This window comes from Pinus tabuliformis, chromosome 4_1 (genome assembly GCF_031772625.1).
Source record: "Pinus tabuliformis cultivar Carrire ecotype Pingquan chromosome 4_1, CPIR1, whole genome shotgun sequence".
Lineage (NCBI taxonomy): Eukaryota > Viridiplantae > Streptophyta > Pinopsida > Pinales > Pinaceae > Pinus > Pinus tabuliformis.
Window position 1 is genome coordinate 477,002,570 of NC_142303.1, and position 21,855 is coordinate 477,024,424.

Genomic DNA, 21,855 nt, shown 5'->3' on the forward strand with positions numbered 1-21,855 from the left:
AAATAGAAAGCAACTTTTCATTCAAATAATATTATTTTAAATTTCAACTAATTGAAATTTATTTTATTTTAATTACTATAAAATTGTTTTTGGTTATTTATACATATTTTTCAAAGTTATTTGTAATTTCAGATTAAGAATAAAATAATTATTGAGCCTATGGGGTAGATCTCCCGTAAAAATGTAAACATGTAAACTTAAAGAGAAACCAACTTTTCATTCAAATAACATTATTTTAACTTTCAACTAATTGAAATTTATTTTATTTTAATTAACATAAAATTGTTTTTGGTTATTTATAAGTATTTTCAAAGTTATTTGTAATTTCAGATTAAAAATAAATTAATTATTGAGCCTATGGGGTAGATCACCTGTAAAAACGTAAACATGTAAACTTAAATGTAAATATAAACGTTAATATTTAACCATTAACATTGTTAATCTAATGTCGGCCCTATTTAAAAATAAAACTAATTATATTATGTATAAACAAAACATAAATTTAAAATATAAATAGGGTTAAGAATAGTAAAAAAAAAAGCTATGGTAAATAAATAAAAATATAAATAAACCTGAAGTATATGGTAAATAAATAAGACTGTTTTTATATTTACTCCAAAGGTGTGGTAAATAAAAATAATAATAATAATAAACTAGAGGTATGGTAAATAAATAAAACCTCTTTTTATCTTCAAAAAATAGGTTTTATTAGAGGATCCTCCACGACACATAATTATTAATACCATGGGCCAATTACCATATTTATAAAAGAGATATGATAAATAAATAAATATAAAAGAGGTATAAATATGTATGGTATATAAATAAAAAAGATATCAAATAAAATTAGAAATCAACATCTAATTATATACCAAGCCTATGGGCCAAATACCATTGTAAATAAAAGAAATATGATAAATAAATAAAAATATAAATAAACAAGAGGTATGATAATAAATAAAACCTCTTTTTATATTTGCTCGGTAAACCTCTTTATACTTACTAACACTCAAAAAAATAGGTTTTATTTAGGTGAAGCCTATGGGAAAAATACCATGGGCCAAATTATTATTAATACCATGCAAAAAATACTATTACCATAATATTAATATTAATATTAAAAGATTATTATTATTATTATTAGTAAATCTAATATTCATATTAATATATCATAATATTGATATTATTAAATATAAAAACTTTGTTTTAATCCAATATTAAATTTTTTATTTTATAATATATATTAATATATCATGATATATATTAACTCTATATATATGAGAGGTAAGAACAAAGACATAAAGTTATAGAGGTGGAGAGATAGGGGGAGTGACAAGGGAGAGATGGAGATAAATTGAAGAAGAGGGGTGAGGAGGAATAAAAATAGAGAGAGGTAGAGAAGGGTAAAAGAGGGAGAGGGAGACACAAAGATGGACGGGGAAGAGATAGGAGAGTGGGAGGGAGATATTGAGAGGATTGGAGGGAAGAGAGAGAGGGAGGGAGGGATAGAGATATGGAGTTGGAAGGGGAGAGAGGGAGGGAAGAAGAAAGACATAGAGAGTGAGAAGTGGAGAGAGAGAGGGAGTGACAAGGGAGAGATGGAGAGAAAGAGTGCATGTTTAGGGGTGAGATAAAGAGACAAATAAGGAGAGATAGAGGGAAGGGGGGAGAGAAGGAGGGATATAGTAACATAGTTAGAGAGAGAGAGGGAGATGGGGGAAGAGATAGGATTGGAGAGAGAGAGAGAGAGAGAGAGAGAGAGAGAATGAGAGATAATACTTGAGAGAGAGAAGGAGAGTGATGGGGTAAGAGAGAGGATTAGAGGGAAAATAGAGAGAGAGAGAGAGAGAGAGAAAGAGTTATGGGGGAAGAGAGAGGGAGGTAGGAGAGAAAGAGAGAAAGAGGAAGTACGAGAGAGAAGATTTGAGAGAGAGGAGGAGAGAGGGAGGGAAGAAAAAATACATAGAGAGTGAAAAGTGGAGAGATAAAGGGAGTAACAAGGGAGAGATGGAGAGAGAGTGTGTATGTTTGGGGTTGAGATAAAGACAAATAAGGAAAGATGGAGAGAAGGGGGAGAGAAGGAGAGAGGAATGGATATAGTAACAGAGTTAGAGGCTAAAGAGTAAGAGAGAGAGGGAGAGAGAGAAAGAGAGGAAGGAAGAGAGAGAATGTGAGAGAGTGGAGTGAGGGAGGGAAAGATAGATGGAGTTGGAGGGGGGGAGAGAGAGAGGTAAGAAGAAATAAATATAGAGAGAAATGTGGAGAGAGAGAGGGAGTTATAAAGAGGATGAAGAGAGAGGCAGTGATAAAGAGGATGGAGAGAGAGGGAGAGAGGAAAGAAGTAGGGAAGAGAGATAGAAGCGGGGAAGAGGGAGAGAAGGGGAAGAGAGAGAGAGAGAGAGAGAGAGAGAGAGGGATAGGTATATAGATTAAAGAAATAGAGTGTATGTTTTGGTCGTGATATAGAGAGGAAAATGTAGATAGAGATACAGATGGAAAGTGAAGAGAGGAAAGAAGAGAGAGATGGAGAGAGGGAGGGAGGAACAAAGAGATTGATAGATATGAAGTGAAATAGCATCCTTGGTGAGCTGTTTTGCATCCTCTGATGTGTCCAGTAATGGTGGGAAGCTTGGTTGAGGGCAGTCCACATTGAACACTTGGTGCAAGCGAAGGAATGGGGGAATGTTGTGCTCCAAAGCATTGTTTCCCACGGCCTTGGTAATGGTGTAAGGACCATATTGGAGTGATTTGAGCTTCTGATGGGCTCTTGTAAGGCATTCTTTTTGCAGATGCAACCATACTTTGTCGCCCACCCAATGTCGTTGCTTTGTACTTGACATTTTCCAGAATGGAGCAACGATATATCTACCCATTGGGTAGAGGTACTCTAGGAGTCAGATCGAATGAATTATTGACCTGATAGTGCAATAGTGTCCCTATGGGTGAGGAGAAGATGTTCCTATCTACTTTCATGACCGTATCCATCTGCTGTTGTTGTTGCGTGGAGGAACCCTTCACGGGGGTCATGGATGTGGCGACAATCTTCCCCTTACTTTAGGAGTGAACCAAATAGAAAATGAATTTCCTAGTCTAGAAGATGAGTTTGCTGCATTTCTTAGCAGTGATCAAAGAGGTGGCGATAGGGTGGGGCTACCTCCAGTATCCTGTATAATGAATTACCTAAAGAAATAATAACAGTGCAAGGCCTTGACTCATACACAGCATGCCACCTCCATAAGTATGGTTGGCCTAATAGTACATCACAAACATCAAGAGGTGCAACATCACACAATACCTCATCTGTGAAGGGCTTGATGCTGTAGGGAAGGCGACACTTCTGGTGGACTCAGAGATCTTGTCCTTGGTGAAGCCACCTGATATTGTACGACTGTGGGTGTGGTGTAGTCGGTAGGCCCCCAACCGCTTCACGATCTCTGCTAAAATGAGGTTCTTTTGGCTGCCACTGATGATAATGAATTGCAACGGCAAACCTTCACCCACAGCTGTGAGTGGAAAAGACGCTCCCCCTCCTTTGGATCTTCAAGCTAATTCTTCTGGATCTTAGTGGTGGCAACAGTGGCACTGGGCTCTGCATCAATGATCTACTTCCCTTTTCCATTCCCCTTGTCGGGTTCTGACTCAGGGTCGGAACATGCATTTGATTCTGAAGCCTTCAACTCAGCCACTAGTGACTGCCTGGTCTGACACTCACTTGTGTTGTGAGTGGGGCTCTTATGGAACTCACACCACTTTCTTGTGTCTTTCTTCGACTTCGTGGTGTTTTTCTTTTCTTGTGGCTTCGACGGGTTGTCTTGGGTTTCCCCATCTTGGCTTTGTCCTTGGTTCTACGATTTGGGGAAGCCTTTCCCTTGCTTCGGATTTGCAGATCCAAAGTCTCGCTTCTTCTATTTAAACTTTTGATCAATCTTGACAGTGTATCGGTACGTCATGTCGAGCGAGGAGATGTTCAAGAACTCCACCTCATCCTGGATATACCTGTATAGGCAGTCGCGGTATTTGAGTACCAAATGCAGCTCAGAATCCTTGATACTCAACTTTGTGCGAAGGGTATGAAAAATATTTGTGAACTTCGGCACATCTTGGTCCCTTCCCTGCCGCAACGTGGTCCACTTTATATATTTGTCCTCATAGCTTTTGACAGGGTAGTACTGCTCCTTGATGGCATCTTGGAACGAATTCCAAGTGGAAGCGGCTGAAAATAGTGAGTTCGTACTTTCATCCTTCTACTCGTAGTAGGTTTCCCACCAGTCCTTAATGTGGGGGGCTGCTTTGAGAAGTGCAAAAGTGATCTTTTTCTGGCTGGAAAAATCACGAACAGAAAAATACCCTTCTAACAGATTTAACCATTTATCTACAACATTTGCATTTATCTGACCCTCAAATACGGGGATTTCAAAATTAACTTGTACCTTAAAGGGTGTGGCATTTCCAAAGTATTTGTTGGAAGCCGATGCGTCGCCCCTGGGTAGTCATTGAAGGATCTGGGCAAAGTTTCCATCATTTCATTCCTTTGTCATTCGAGGGCTTCTTTGAGCAAGATTTTGATAGGATCTCTTGTTGCCTCCTCTTTCTTGTCTTCCACCATGGGAGGCCATCGAGATTTGCGAGGATGGTCTTGCAAAGGCTCGACAAGTTCAAGCCCTAACTCCTTATATCTCGACCTCATTGGGGACATGTAAAGAAAAACAGAGAAAGAGCAGACCACTATGATACCACTGATCTGGATTTAAACAGGAACACAAAAAATTACAAATATAACCATACATACAGAGATGAAACAAAAATAATACTTCATTTCATTAGTGTAAAATATTGAAATATGCTTACAAACAGAAATGGAAATAAACTAGCTAGGGCAATGGTAGCTTATGGGCAATGGTAGCTTATCTATGAGAAGAGATGTGGCAGCTACATGTCTCTGAACTGTGTTACAATGAGGCTCGAAGGCCTATTTATTGTTGAGAAACAATGGAAAACCCTAAACATCCAAAAACCTAACCCTAGGAGATGAAACACCAGACTGTGGGCCCCGTTTGGGTAAATTGGTACATCAACTTCTCGGGGTCGTAACTTTGGCATACGATCTTCATTTGACACGCACAATACCTCGTTAGAAAGATCTATCCGAGGAATACAATTTTGGGAAGAGAAACATTGGCCCATGGACCCATGTTGCTCCCAGTTTTCCTAAAAAAAACGTCATTTAGGGCCTCAAAATGGCTCTAGAAGTTTAGGACCTGAAAAAACTGCTAAAAATAGTAAATTGTGCTATAATTAAGGAAACTGAAAAACTGAAAGAGACAGTTGTGGGGGTCCAAGTGGGATAGGTGGGTGTCCACCAACATCCACCTGGATCATCGTTGACATGATCATATTGAATCCTGTTTGTTCTTATAAAGTTGATATTTGTTGTACATTTTTGTTTTGAGGGTCATTTTTTACCTCATAATTTCTCTAATAGTCAACATTTTATTAAATATACTTAATGTAAACATGTTCTAATCAATTAAAAACATATATTCCACCTGGATCATCGTTGACATGATCATATTGAAGCCTGTTTGTTCTTATAAAGTTGATATTTGTTGTACATTTTTGTTTTGAGGGTCATTTTTTACCTCATAATTTCTCTAATAGTCAACATTTTATTAAATATACTTAATGTAAACATGTTCTAATCAATTAAAAACATATATATATATATATATATATATATATATATATATATATATATATATATATATATATATATATATATATATAAAATCATTAATTATATATTACATATTTCGAAATATGTTAGTAAAAGCGCTAATCATATTTAAGAAAATAAAACATACATTCATAGAACCCTCGATATATATAATCATTTTTGTTTTATATATAAAATTAGATCATTATTATTATTATTATTTTCTTACATCTTAAAATTTATTATTATTATTATTATTTTCTTACATCTTAAAATTTATATTTAAAAATAAATTAAGTACACATCTTTCAAAAAATTGTTAATAAAATAACCGTTAATAGAATAAAAAAATTATATATATAATTCATATTAAACTTGTGTTATTAATAGTTTTTAAATATTATATATCAATTCCATATTAAGTATGCAATAAATTACATATACCTTTTACAATGAAAATTTGTAAAAGTGAAACCCGGATGCGGGTGGCAATAAATGTTATTTATGAGGGGCCGCACAGAGCAGGCAGCTGGCCCTGCACCTGGCTGGCGGACGACCCCCATCGCATGCGCCTCGGGCTGGTAAACACCTTCAAAGGCACGCAAATTTAATCTGTTGCAGAACGGTATGTTGGTCACACATTTCAGCATTTATGAGCGCCTGGTTCAAGAGCATTTGTGTAAGGTTTTATGTATGGCTTCGTTTCTAATTCACGCCATTGTCACTAGTTCGTTTCACCTCCGCTCGAGGTTCTTCCCGCACCCTTGCCTGGCTCAACTTATTTGGAAGCTCGCCTGGTTAATTGATGTTGTTGGGCTCCTCTACGCTCAGATTCTCACCCGTCAGCTTCGCCTCCTTCCCTTTCTCAGTCAGCCTGTCATCCAAAGTATGCCTCGCCATCGAGGAGTCCCGTGCAGAGGAAGCAACACTGGGAACAGAGGAAGAACCTCTCGGCCTGCTCCGCAGAATGTCATTCCCATTGCATCGGCCTCCCCTTCTTCTCCGCCCCCGGGTCAAGCTGGGTCTCTTCCTCACAATTCATTTCAGACTACCAGGTTCACCTTCCAAAGTAGGCTCAACAGGCCTGTATTGACGGCAAGCATCATAGTTATTCTCGCTAAGGAAGAGAGTAATCCTACCAGCTCGGCTCACGATACTTCCTCTCAATCTCAGGAAGATAGCGTCCTTCAAGGGGAAAGGGCCGGGGTGGTGTCTAACACGGACAATATGCAAGATGACACCCCTGTTTTTGAAGAGCCTCTGCATCCAGCCGACTCAACTCAGAACGAGATTCTGGCCTGTGGGCCGTCTCAGCGTGCAGGTTGCGTTCTCAATCTGGTGACTACTACTGAAGGCGGCATTGAAGGAAATGATGACAATGGCTTCGTCACCTGGGTCGCTTCGTCTAGCCAGGTGGATAAGGACATGCCTCACTCTCCGCAGCATGCAGACTAAGGCCAGTTCATCACCGACGGGTGGCATTCTTGCCTTTGCTCTGTGTAGTTTTGGCTATGTGTCTTCGTTTCCAAGTCTCTGCTCCTGTGTCTGGTTTTATGTTCTTGTTTAAGCTCGTGGCGCTAGCCAACCTGCTCTTTGTTTGCAGTTACAACTATGGGTTTGATGGGTACCATTTTGTCTTTTTGTTAATGGCGGGCATGATAGCATGCGTCTTAGTAAAATCTATAAAGATGTTAGCTATGTCATGTTAGAATCAGAATAGAAATATCTCAGGGTGTCATGGTCTAACACAAAATCTTTTGAAGTCTGTAATTTGAAAACAGCAGAAAGCATGAAATGTACGTCTCTGAATCTCTGGCTGAGGGCTGGCATCTGCCCCCTCTGAGGTCTCGACCTCATTGTACATAAATTTTCTCTTTTTAATAGAATCAGTATTTACGCCAAAAAAAAAATTTGTGAAAGTGAAAATATAAGAATTTTTTTAATTTACATTATTTTGCTTTATTTATATAAATTATGTTATGTAATATGGAGATTGAAATATTTTATTTATGGTTAATAGTAAATATTTTTTGTTATTAATATATATCTTTTGTAAGTATTATATGTCAACTAAACATAGAACTAATTACATATCATGCAATATCAATTATATTAATTTTTATATGGCATGTATCAATTCTATATCTAGTGAAAGAATTACATATATCTTTAATATTAAAAAGTAAACTAATTTTATTTTTTTCACTGTCAATTACTTTATGTGGATGTAAAACTAAAGTGGAAATTGAAATATTTTATTTATGGTGGACATTGATTTTTTTATTTTTATTTTTCTTAATTTGTTATTATAATTATTATTTTTTCCTTAATTTATTATTATAATTACTATTTTGTCATTTTTAATGTAAGCTTAAAAAACTACATTTTTGAAAAAATAACATGAAGCGACATCTCTTCATATTGTATTCTACAATGTTTTTGTGGACAACTATTGTTATTATTATTATAAAAATTTGCATAAATATATTTATTAATATATTTTAAAATTATATAAAAAAAAAAAATATATATATATATATATTAATAATTTTTTAATATTAATGGAAAACATTATTATAAAATATATTATTATTATTATTTATTTAATATATATATATATATATATATTTATTTATTTATTTATTTTGTAATTTTAATAGGAATGACTATATGATACATATATTAAAGTCGTTAATTAAAACAACACGATATATTGAAATGAAAAAAATAAGTTGAATTGATTGTGGTTTACCTAATTTATACTAGTGGGTTGGTTATTCCAAAGTTAAGTTTAGACCCATAAGATTAGATATAAGTTGGAAAAATGCTCTGAAACAAAATTGATTCTTATGACATCCAAGTCACTTATATATTTTATTTTTTTATTTCGTATAAAAGAAATATATGCACATTTTATTTTTTTGGTTTTATATAAAAAAATATTGATTCTTATGACATCCAAGTCACTTATATATTTTATTTTTTTATTTCGTATAAAAGAAATATATGCACATTTTATTTTTTTGGTTTTATATAAAAAAATATAGACATTTTATTTTTTTGGTTTCATATAAAAGAAATATATGGGCGTTAAAAACTCATTTTACATTTTTAAAAAATCAAAATAATTTTTTTTTTTATTAAAAAGTGGCCGTTATTAATGGTTTTTTATCAAAATATTATAATATTGCTTTAAAAAATAAAATAAAAATTTAAAATCAATTTTTTTTTAACCTGTACAATTTATTTGAAATCGTGGTTTTAGCAACATATACTATTATAAGAAAAACCTGGAAAGAAACTTTTAAATCAAAAGTAGTACTATTAACCAATGTTTTTATTCAAATATATATTTACTATATTTTTAAAATTTAATCTCAAAACCTTAAAATCAATCTCTAAATTAAAAAGTGGTGGCAGTGATAAAGCTATTTTGTTCAAAGTTCAAATTACTACATTCTTAAATTTCACCCATTTTATCTAGAGACTAAGTAAACCTAATGCACTAGGCCTAAACTTAACGCACAAAAAATTATGCACCCAATGTATGATCTAAAGTCAATTCATACATAAAATTATTTGAATAATTTGTCATTGATGTCAAAGCGTGAATGGGCCAGTGTTTGTTTGGTGTTTTGCATGAACAATTTAGTGAATTTGAATGCATGGAATGTTTAGATTGGTTTCCCTTGTCAAGCCAGGTGACACGTCTTGTGGGTCCTCTTGGTTGGAGAGATATTAATGTTTAAAGTTCGATGCCCCAAGGATGGGTTTTGCACTATTCCTTTGCCCCAAATTGAGATGCTAATGGAAACCTGATTTTTGGTCAAATTTGAGCTTGATGATTGATTTAAGTTTGCATTGATTTATTGTTTTTGACATGTCCTGGTCAACGTTCCAGATGTGATGAAATTGACCTCAAATAAATAATTCAAGTTGGCTCCGTAAACAAACTTCGTGGAGATCAAGTCGGCTCCTTTAAATAATGTGACATTTCAAAATAAATTAATATTTTGTTCAAGACGGCCCTAGTATAGCACCCCTCCAAAACACACACACACACACACATATAGGAAAGTAATTCAATTGGTTTGAAGCAGAAAAAAAGCAGAGGTAATCTAAGGTAATCTAAGGGAGAAATATGAGGCTAGTGCTTTGTTGAAGATCTGTGAAGGAGGCCAAAAATCTATGGAGTCTTTCTCTATGTCACATTTTGAATAAGATGGTTTGAGAAGGTGTTTTATTTGGGCTTTTATGTGACTAAATTCGGCAGCTCCGTGAGGCTCGTATTCAGCCCTATTCTTAGATAAGTTTCAACCCTATGACAAGTGTTCTGAGGTTGTGACAAATCTAAGTTTTTGACCTTCCTGAGGCTTCTGTAAGGGAAATTTCTGGGATCTGAGGCAAACACATATGATGCATAAATTCAACCTTACCCATGGCGCAATTCGACCCTACCTTGAGGTCAAAATTTCAGCCCTATTTAGGGTAGTTCTGAAGTGATTTTGGCCCTCCTTCTAAGTCTGATCTCAACCTTCTTTGAGGAAATTCCTAAATTTATTCCAAGCCACATCTTGAAGTTGATCATTCTAGTTTGAGGTAGTGTTATAAGATTGTAAATGTATTTTTTTGTGCTTTCTAAGGTCTATTTCAAGGAGAAAAGCTTCACTATCCAAAGACATATTGAATTTTGTTCTGAGCTTGTTCAAGTTGCATTGCAAGGAAGTTTAAGGGAGGACAAATCACATTATTAGAGCAAAGATTGGCGCATGTCTTGATTCTTATAAGGTTGTGGAGCAGATTTAATATTTGTGTTGTTGAGGACCTGAAGACACATTTGGAGGTCACCTTGAAGGTATTCTTGTAGAAGTTTGGAGCAATCTGAAGCAAAACTTTGTTGTATATCTTGTACATCTTCTAAAGCAGTTGTTAATACTTTCCTTGAAGAAGATTTGTGGTATATTTTAAGAAGCACTTGTCGACCTATCCCTAAGTCTTATTGAAGCATCTATTGTAGTAGATTTGAAGAAGATCATGTTGAATAAGTTGTGAGGAAAAATTAAAGGTCGGTATAAGGGAACCTATAGTTACATTGAAAGTCAGAATTACAGTGGCATACTTATTGGAGCATATCTAAAGTTGAAATTATTTAGGGAGAGATAGTAGTATTATTGTATTTGGGCCCTTGTCCCTAGTACATGAGCCCAATAGGTTTTTTGTTTTATCTCTTATTTTATAGGGTGGTTCTAGGGAATAAAGTTGTAGCTTCCTTTAGGATGTTGTCGCCTCCTTCTAATGGATATTGGTAAATCGAGGTTTTAGTTCCTTCTAGTAGTGGCTGGTAAATTTCTTGTGGTTGTAGCCCTTCTAGTTATAGCTAGTAAATTAGAAGTTGTAGCTTCCCTTATAATATAAAAAAAAAATCATATAATTCTTGTGTATGCCTTGATGTGATGTTATTGGTTAATGCTTTTGGTACTAAATTATAAATAAAATTGAAATATCGATTCATCCCCCCTCTCAGTATTTAAAACAATTGGAACCAGAGCAAGTTCTTTCGGCACAGTTTAACAACTCGAAGGCATATCTTGGGAACAAGATGGGAAAGGAAAAAAGGCTAGCCTTCAAACGCTCAAAGGAAAAAGGAAAAATAAGCCTTCTCTATTTCAATGATGCCAAATAATACTAAAGTCATTAATGAAGATGAAGTTGACTTAGTTGTCATGTTTCCATCTCCCGTGTTTAATGGAACAAACTATGAATTATGGAGCGTATCTATGGAGATTTGAAAGCCCTAAATTGTATATGGTTCATAGTTATTATCAAAGATACAACCAGAAAGGAGTCAAAAGAAGATGATACAAGAGAAATGGATGTCATTCTAAGAGGCTTATAAGACCCTTGAAAAAAAAATGTAGGATAATTCTCCTTAGCTAAAGATATTTGGGAAAGACTAGAAGAGATTTATGCAAGACAATCTAAAAAGGAAGTGTTTTGTTTAAAGACCGAGGTACAAGAAGAAAAAAGGAGACAAAAAATTATCTCCTTGAATATCCAACTTAAAGAAGTATGAAGAAATGAATAAGGGACCAAATTCCTGCTAAAAAGGAAGGAAGAAGATTGTGAGAAGTATGACGAAGAAGTTGCATCATTAAGGATTGAAGTTGATATCCTCAATAAAGTCCTGAATAGCTCGTTAGTGTTGGATGACATTGAAATTCGCAACAAGTCAAGTCAAGGTGAACCCTCATGCAAAGAAGATACAAGCACTAAGTCCCTGAAGGATAAATTTGAAAAAAAAAAAACTTAAAAGTAGAATCTTTGTCCTCAAAAGGCCAAGCGAGAACCTTAAGAGGCGCGGAGTTTCCAATCTAAGAATTTAGGTTAATGTTCTCAAGAAGGCACCTTATTAAGAAGAACAACAGAAGATTGGACATCCTCCAAGGCAAAACAATTTCATATGACCGTCATGGAAATCCAACTCACCACGGTACCAAAGTATATTTCTTGGTTTTTGTTATTCATGTATAAATTTTGGGCATGTTTATGGTACTGGACACGCCAACATGTCAAGGGATCTCCCCGGTAATAAGTCCCAACTAGATCTCAAACTGTTTGGAGTAGGAGTCTCAGCAGTGGGTAGTATGGTATCGCCTTGACTGTGGTTGCGTGCAGAGGTAAGTAATATGTCCTTGTTTCTAGCAAGGGTGTGACCTTGCAGCAAGTCAAGGAAGGTGCATGAAAGGGTCTAACACATGGAATGGGGAGTGAGTGTGCCCCTTAGAAGCCTGTGATAGCATGCAACTTGAAAGGGAACACACGAACAGAAAGACATCACGAGATGGAAAGCAGGATAGCCGATGATCCAAATTGATGGGTTATATCAACAACACGCTTCGATCAGATTCATACAAACACATACGAAATAGTCCATACATATATGTGTAAATAACAACTACATACATCATTAAGGTAACCGGGATATCTGAACTACAATAACAACATATGCATGAAATGTGTTGGCTCTGCTATATTAAAAGAGTGAAAGATTTAATCATACATACAACCATGACTTCCTCTAGCCCCGATAGCGGAAAATTACAATCACTGCCACCTACTCCTCCAAAGAGATGTACTAGCTCTACACTGTGGAGAAGCCAAGGCTTGTTACAATATACTCCAATATTTATCTAAGTTATCCCTATAGGAAGATTGGCTCCCAAAAGTCTATACAGTGAGTTATGAGGTTCTATAAATAGCAAAGGGTGGGGTGACCCTTGGCATTCCCCTTTGCGACTCTTCATCTACCCTCATGACCCTTCAACTGCTACATGACTGTTACATTCTACTATCAACACTTGGTATTTCACTTTTACAACATGTTTACATTACAATCTGCACATGTACACATGTGAGACAAAATAGGCTTGAGTAAGCCATGCAAGACATCACTAAGACTCAGACAGATGTGGGAAGACTAACTCTTCGACATCCTCGTGATGATTGAAAGTGGCGAACTAATGCCAAGCTTGGTAGTCTATTATGGTGTCTGCGTACCCTGTGATGACATCCTTCTGAAAGTGAACTCTTGCCTCTATTGCATTTGGGTACATTGATTTGGCACCTTTGTCCAACTCGTCAGATAACATGCGCATCATAGTCTTGAGTGTAGCTGGACCAACAACATACTAATGCATGGTGTCTGCTCTCATCTGCAAGTCAGCGCTGGTGGCTACGCGCATCAACTGATCAAATTACATGTCCAGCTCCACTCGAACTTCGTTCTTTGACTTCACCTCGGTGAGTGTGCCAATGGATGGAATCGCATGTATGTGCACAATGACATCCATGCTCCTGAACACCCATGCATGTGAAGCCTGGAAATTAGCGATGAACTGCAGGAGTTCCTCACAGTTTCGGATCTGACTCTGGATGCGTGCCTTCAACTCTACCACCTTTGGCTTCATAATCTTTGGCAAGTGTAGTGGGGCTCCCTTGTACCTCATTTTCCATACCTTCATGTGATCGATAGCAGTGTGTAGATCTGACAAGATGTGTGCTCTCCTAGCAGAGTGTTGCTACCAATCGTTGAGATGGACAATTAACTTATGCACGATGACAAATCTGAAGTACAGGTTCTGCATGACTGTCATGCATGCGACAATAGTGAGATGTAATTTAAAACTTGAAAAAATGCTTCTACAAGCTAACATGCATTAAAACGATAGCATACTTTCATTGAAACCAAGCAAACAACACTCACACAAACTGAAATACAAAAAGTGACAAAAAAGCAGCAAAAGACATAAAAAGCAGACTTACCTGGAAAACGTTGAGCTAAGTGTGCTAAATGCTCGTAGATGTGATGTGGGATGTCAGAGCTCCAATATCGATGTGAAAAATGAGCTTTGAATCATCAAATTAATAATTTTGATAAGATCGAGGCTTATGACGCACATGCCACAAACCTAGGAAAAAGCGACACTTGGCGAGAGGTTTCTAAAACAGCTTTTACATGTAACCTACAGCTACTAAAAATAGATCCCTAAAATCGATGGATGCTTTTTTCTTTTTTTTCTTTTTTTCTTTTTCGGGAAAAGCATCCCATGTATGCAAATCAAGATTGCTGAGTCCTGGGGGGAACTAGTCAACTTGGGAGCACATGCAATGGACTGCAAGCCTTAGAATGACTTTTGCGCAATTTCTGGGCTAAGCAAGTTTGGTTGTCCCTCAGGCTCTACACAATTTCTAGACTAAAACCCTGGATATCAGCCATAATTGCACAATTTTTTAGAGCAATCCATGTGATGGGTTGTTCTGTGCAATTTCTAGATGGAAGGCTACCTAATTGTTTTGCACATTTTTGAAGAGCAGTAGGAAACCTATATGAATTGTGCAATTTTGGTGAGGAAGGTTGGTTCCCCTCTATATTTTTGCAATTTTCCAAGTGAGCATAACAACCAGAAAATGACCAAGCTCCAGAATGTCAGCCTGCAGGTGGGAGGCAAACAAGCTGGCAAGCACAGGCTAGTAAGCCATTGAAACTCAATTGAAGCATATGTACTTGGACAGTGCAATACATGCTGCTAAGGATGGTCGGTAGGGAGGCTCCAAAATGAAGCTAAGGAAAAATTTTGGAGGGTGGTTGTAGCCGCTACAACACTTGGCGACATATTGGTAGAACTCCAACTCTCTGAATGGACCTTGTTTTGTGAAAAGTAAGTCTAACTCCTCCAGAAGTATTATTCGATTCTTTGATCGTCTTGGTTTTCACACTAGCTTGATTGAAGTATATATCACCTACCATACTCTTGATTGATTAACACACATTCCAAGCCAAATCAACATAGTTGTTTCAATTGGGGATGAGGGGTATATTGGTGCACAAACAATATGATAGTCAGAGTTTAAGTTTCATCTCTAGTGTTGCTCCGCTACCAGCAGGCATGGACAATACCCTAGCAGAGTCACACAGGAACACAAGCATCGCTCTACTGCCAGTGAGCCTGGTCATTACCTCGACAGAGTTACTTGCATTACCTCTCTATGCAGGAATCCTTTCTCTTCTTTCACCTTGTTCATTTTTTTCAAAAACTTTCACTTTTTCATTTTTTCAGTTGTTTGATAACTATGCATAGGAAATTATCTATTTTAGAGGCATAAGAGGTTGTTCCTTTAGAGAAGTATTTTATGTATAGCTCTGACATACCTTTTAAGGTTTTCCCTCTCACCTTAATCTACTTTATTGAGCTGAAAAGGGTTAACCCAAATGGCCGACTAGAGTAGGTGGTACTAGTTAGCGTGCAAGCATTGTGTTTTCACCAAGGTTCACTTCGAACATAACGTATTTTCTATTGGTGTATCATTGACTGAAGACAACAAGTTCTACATAAAGAGAGAAGACAACAGATAACCAAGTATTGATAGTTGTACAAGTCCTCTTGTACTTTCCCCTTCTTGTTTCAAGATTCGTGCACAGCTTCATCCGAAACTAACCTACGGGCGTAAGCAAACAAACAAACGACAAAGGAAAGAGCAGAAGTAAATGTGAAAGCAAAGAAAGTAGGCAAAAAACCAACAAACAAACAAAGGAAGCAAATGTGCATGCAAGAAAACAAAACAAAAAGCAAACACTACTCCTACTCCTAAGCTAATGGTGCATGAGTCTACTCACGTGAAGTGATATTTCCAATGCAGCCACCAGTGCGTTGGTTGACCCATGTTGGTAAAGGCATGGTTCGCGAACAGTACAGTTAAGCGAGCCATAAAACATGAAATATATAACAATGAAGACAAACACAGTCCAAGTTTAAATGCATCCACAAAAAAGGAAAAAGTGAAAGTGCATGACATGCACTCTGTAGAATTACCATGGTGTTGTGATACACTGCATGCAGATGTTAAGCATATGCACTCTCTTGATTGTGATATGCAAGAAAACATGAGAAACATAGACAACTTACGACATGCAAGTGTGCTTGCTATGTAAGATTCCTCCAATACATGAGCGATGGGATCATGTGATTTGAGTGGAGGAAGCAAAATTTGTGTGTTAAATTGATCTTCTATGCCTATAGATGAGTGTTGAGGAACCTTGGGTATTTCAACAATTTCCTGATCAGAAGTGAAACTAACCTCGGGACAGTGAGGATCTGACATAACCATCAGATCAGGTTGAAGTGCCTCAATACCCTGCGGGGTTTCGACTTCATCGACAGATAGATCATCATAAACAGGTGGCTTTGAAAGATCAAAAACGATATATTCAACATCGCGATCGAATACGGAAGTAAATAGATCACGACATATACGATAATAAAAATCAATGAGTTCATCGACATCCTCATGATCTAATGAATCAAACAGAGGGGTAGATGAGTAGCAAGAATGTTCACCCTCTACGTTTTCGGAAAAGGAAGATGAAAAATAAAGTGGATTTTCAATGAAGAATTTATCCTCACCGTTGTTAAATGGTGTACTGATACCAGGTGTGCTCTGCGAATTATCAGCGGTAGAAGCATCTGTGGATGGATTTACGCAAGGAAAATCAGAGATAGAAAACTCACCAAATATGTCAGGAAAAAGTGGAGGAGTCATGGATAGAAGGAGGTCATCCTTCATCACAGGTTGATGTTCAGATCCCTATTCATACTCATCATAAATGACATCGCAGGTTGGTTGTGCAAAATCAACTCCATCGATGGCTTGATCCTCGTTCACAACAGGTGTAGAGTCCAAAATGGAAGAACACAAGACAGTGCAATCTGGAGGATCAGCAAAATGCGAAGATGTAGGTTGAGGTAACAATTTTGTATGACAACCCATGGGCTTCCCAACCAAATATGCATAGAAATTAAGAGTGGTGATAGTGGGAGGATGTGGCAGTTGAACGAACATGTGTGTACGTTCTCCCACATCACTCTGCGAGGGTGGAGTTGTTTGGTGAGGGGAAGGCGGATAGTCACTTGTGAAAGTAACTACATTCGCTTATGATTGCGCAGCTCCATCACCAAAGTATGTTGAGAGGGGTTTGAACTTTAAATTCATTTTGGGTAAAAGTGATTTGGTAGTGCAATATTCAAATCTATCCATGAGATATTGGTATTTCATTTGGTTTTTCAGAGGTTCAAACTAGAGTAAGCGGAAGTGATACCAAAAATCCATAGGTTGTTCATGTGGGGCCTTATGTTGCTATAACAGTTTTTTGTCAAGAGCTTCAGGATCAAAATGATGGAAAACAAATTCAATTAGACCACAAAAGTGCTTAAATGAGTGCATGAAATTGTGAGGCAGGTTGCGGCACCATCGTTGTGGAGATTCGCGAAGTGTGGTTGAAAGCAGCTTGTTGACCTCAACTTCATCAAACTTCTCTAGATCCTCCAAGAATGCAAGGAATTTATGTAAGTGCATAGACCATGCCACTTCGCCTTCACCATCGTACGTGAATTCTAACAAGAGACCATTAAACTCCTTCATAATTTCAAAGGGATGTCCATTACAAAGACATCGCGAAGGGTGGAGTACAACGATATCCATGATAGATGTGCGAAGATTCAAAACAGGATGTGAAGTCTCAGCTTGTCATCTGGCCCTCCTTCTAGCGCCAAAAATGTTGATGGTCTTGGACCCGCCAACATGTTAGTGGACCTCCTCTATAAGAAGTCCCAACTAGACCTCAGACTGTTTGGAGTAGGAGTCCCAGCAATGGATAGTATGGTATCACCTTGACTGCGTTTGCGCACAGAGGTAAGTAAGATGTCCTTGTTGGTAGCAAGGGTGTGACCTTGTAGAAATTCAAGGAAAGTGCATGAAAGGGTCTAACACACGGAAGGGGGAGTGATTGTGCCCCTTAGAAACCTGTGATAGCACGCAACTTGAAAGGGAACACACGAGCAAAAAGACACCATGAGATGGAAAGTAGGATAGCGAATGATCCAAATTGATGGGTTATATCAACAACGCACATTGATAAGATTCATACAAATACATACAGAATAGTCCATACATACATGCATAAATAACATCTACATACATCATTAAAGTAGCTAGGATAGTCAAACTACAATAACATCATATGCATGAAATGTGTTGCCTATGTTATATTAAAAGAGTGAAAGATCCAATCATACATACAACCATGACTTCCACTAGCCTCGATAGCGAAACATTACAGTCACTACCACCTGCTCCTCCAAAGAGATGTACTAGCTCTGCACTGTGGAGAAGCCAAGGCTCGTTACAATACACTCCAAGCTTTCTCTAAGTTATCCCTATAGGAAGCTTGGCTCCCAAAATCTTGTACAATGAGTTATGAGGTTCTATAAATAGCAAAGGGTGGGGTGACCCTTGACATTCCCCTTTGTGACTCTTCACCTATCCTCATGACTCTTCAACTGCTACATGACTATTACATTCTACTATTGACACTTGGTCTTTCACTTTTACAACATGTTTACATTACAATCTGCACATGTACCCATGTGAGACAAAATAGGTTTGAGTAAGCCATGAAAGACATCACTAAGACTCAGACAGCTATGGGAAGACTAACTCTTCGACATCCTCGTGATGATTGACAATGGCGAACTGATTCCAAGCTTGGTAGTCTATTATGTTGTTTGCATACTCTGTGGTGACATCCTTCTGAAAGTGAACTCTTGCCTCTGTTACATCCGAGTACATTGATTTGGCACCTTTGTCCAACTTGTCAGATAACATGCACATCACAGTCTTGAGTGCAGTCGGACCAGCAACATACTGATGCATGGTATATGTGCTCATCTGCAAGTATGCGTTGGTGGCTACGTGCATCAACTAATAAAAGTACATGTCCAGCTCCAGTCAGACTTGGTTCTTTGACTTCGCCTCAATGAGTGTGCCAATGGATGGAATCGCATGCGTGCGCACAATGACATCCATTCCCCTGAACACCCGTGCATGTGAAGCCTTCAAACTAGTGAAGAACTACGAGAGTTCCTCATAGTTTCAGATCTGACTCCGAATGTGTGCTTTTAACTCTACCACCTTTGGCTTCATCATCTTTTGCAAGTGTATTGGGGCTCCCTTGTACCTCATTTTCCATACCTGCATGTGATTGACAACAGTGTGTAACTCTGACAAGATGTTTGCTCTCCTAGCACAGCGTTGTTGCCAACTATTGAGATGGACAACTAACTTATGCACGGTGACGAATCTGAAGTAAATATTCCGCATGACTGTCTTGAGAGATGATACTTTATATAGTATCGCTCTCCTCAACTCTACTCTGGCTAATGGTGTAACTTGCTCTCCTCCTTGCTTGGCCACTTGTAACTCCTTAGTCATGTGCTCGTTCTCTGCTATCAAGAATCTAACACTCGAGCTTGTGGCTTCGGCATATGCCTTAGTAGCATCGGCCAATGAATCTCGATGTCTGTGCACTTTAAACACGATCACTCGCTCTTCAAACTGCGCAAGAGATACATAGACATCCGAGTGGGCACTCTACACGATTGCATAACTTTGTGTTGTGACTCGCCGAAAGATATGTTGTGCATCTCCACCTTCGAATTGGCTTCAAGGATTTCAGTGTCTCCTTGATGACTTGGGACTTTCTCTACTTCCAGATCTAGTGAGACCGGTGGGGTGACCTCTTGGTTCTGAGGCATGAGGTCAATATCTTGATCTGACTTGGGCTGCACCATGTCTGTGTCCATCTTCTCTAGCATCTATTCAATCTCTTGAGCAAAGTCCTGCTCCTGCGACTGCTCACCTTATCTGCTTTGTGCCAGCTACTCAGATGAGTAAATAACCTATATGGGAGCAATTTCATCAATCTGTGCATGTTGCGCCTCCTGCTATTCTTGTCCCTGTTGTGCTTCCTTCTCTCTTCTGCGCAGCTCATGTTCTTCCCTGAGTTGCTACTTCAACTCCTGCAACTCCTTTTATGCTTCCTCCAACTTCTGGTTCTCTCTTTACCTTTGTGTGATCCATCTGTCACGTTGTCACCTCTTAGCATCAATTTCCAAAGCTCCTATCAACACAAGTGGATTTTCTTTTAACTTGAAGCTTTTCTCTGCCTATGAACTGTCAACAACCTTCCTTTTGCCTTTGTCATGCGCAGGTCTACTACCCTCTGTTGTTGTTGATGATGTTGCTCTCTGAGATGATCATGCCTTCTACTTTGCTAACCACTCTATAGTTATGTTGACCACTTCATTGAGCCTTAAGAAGCGATAGGAGTATCTCAATAGGTCTTCCTCATGCTAATTACACACCCTATGGATCCAAGGATGTTGCACTCTCGCATAGTGGTCCTTCACTAAGAAATGTGGGTCATACGGATTGAAACTTCTGGTGCCGAAGGTGAATCTCTTGAATTCCTTCATCTTGGCCTCAGCATGCTTGATATTTCGGATCTCATACAACCTGATCCCCAAAGGAAGAGCAAGCCAAGGTGCCTTCTTCATTCCCATTAGGTTACCAACTATTGTTGTCACTCGTAATTGAGCCTCTCTTTATAGAATGTTTCAAGGTGGAGTTGCATGGATTTCCTTGATATGTGTGTGTGCATATTTCATATTTCAAAAATTCACAAGCAAATGCAAGGGATGCTTCCCAATATTCATGGATGGCATCACTTGTAAACTCATCAACATATACTAGTGTGCATGTCCCAAGGGGATTGGAGTTATGCACCTATTAGCATGGAACTAGTTGAATTCCAAACAACATTGATAACATTAGATTGATCCAACCTCTTGGATATGATATTTGCTTATATCATTGAGAAATGGTGCCAAGTTATCCCATGAATACCTCCCTTTCTTGACATTCCAGTACTTAGAAAATTCTTGCACCCCTATTCTTGTCCACTTTGTGGGGCCATCTTATTTATGTCCAATTCTTGTCTCAACTCTTTTCTCATTGATATTGTATAGGAATCCATTTCTCTAGTACCTAGCAAAGAAACAATTTGCTCAATGTCTTCTTCCTTGGCCACATTTTCATAGTCCACCATCTTTCTCTTCAATTGAATAACACATCTTGCATTTTTTGCTTGTGGAACAACAATTGACCAATTTTAAGAAATTTGGTTTGAACATAAAGGAAAAAACAAGGCATAACTAGCCAGGTGTTTTTCAATGAAAACATGAATCATAACAAGGTCAAGACAATTCAAGGAGATGAATTAAAGAACCCAAAATTGTTCTAACCTAGACACCTCTTAGAAAATTGACCGAAGAAGAGTGGATAAACCAAAGGACCCAAAAATGAAATGGAAATCTAAGAAAAAAGACCCCAATGTATTGGAATACCAAAATCTTAATATCAATAGGTAAATAACGTGAACAACACTAAAAAGACTACAAGATATAGACATTTTATTTTTATGCATGTGGATGGGGGATGGAAGAGATGCCCAAAATTTTGGACAATGAGGCTTTGAGATTTAGTGTGCATAATATAATTTCTATCAATTATGTAAAGGTTTAATGCCTCAAGTGTGTATCTAAGAGCCCTTGGTGTTGTAAAAACTATTAGGGACCAAGCATGGCCGACATGGAGAAGGATAATATAAGGGATGGGTACTTTTGGTGTGTAAGATTTTGTGCATCAAATAACCATAAGTACACTCAAATCAATTACACCAAGCATTGATT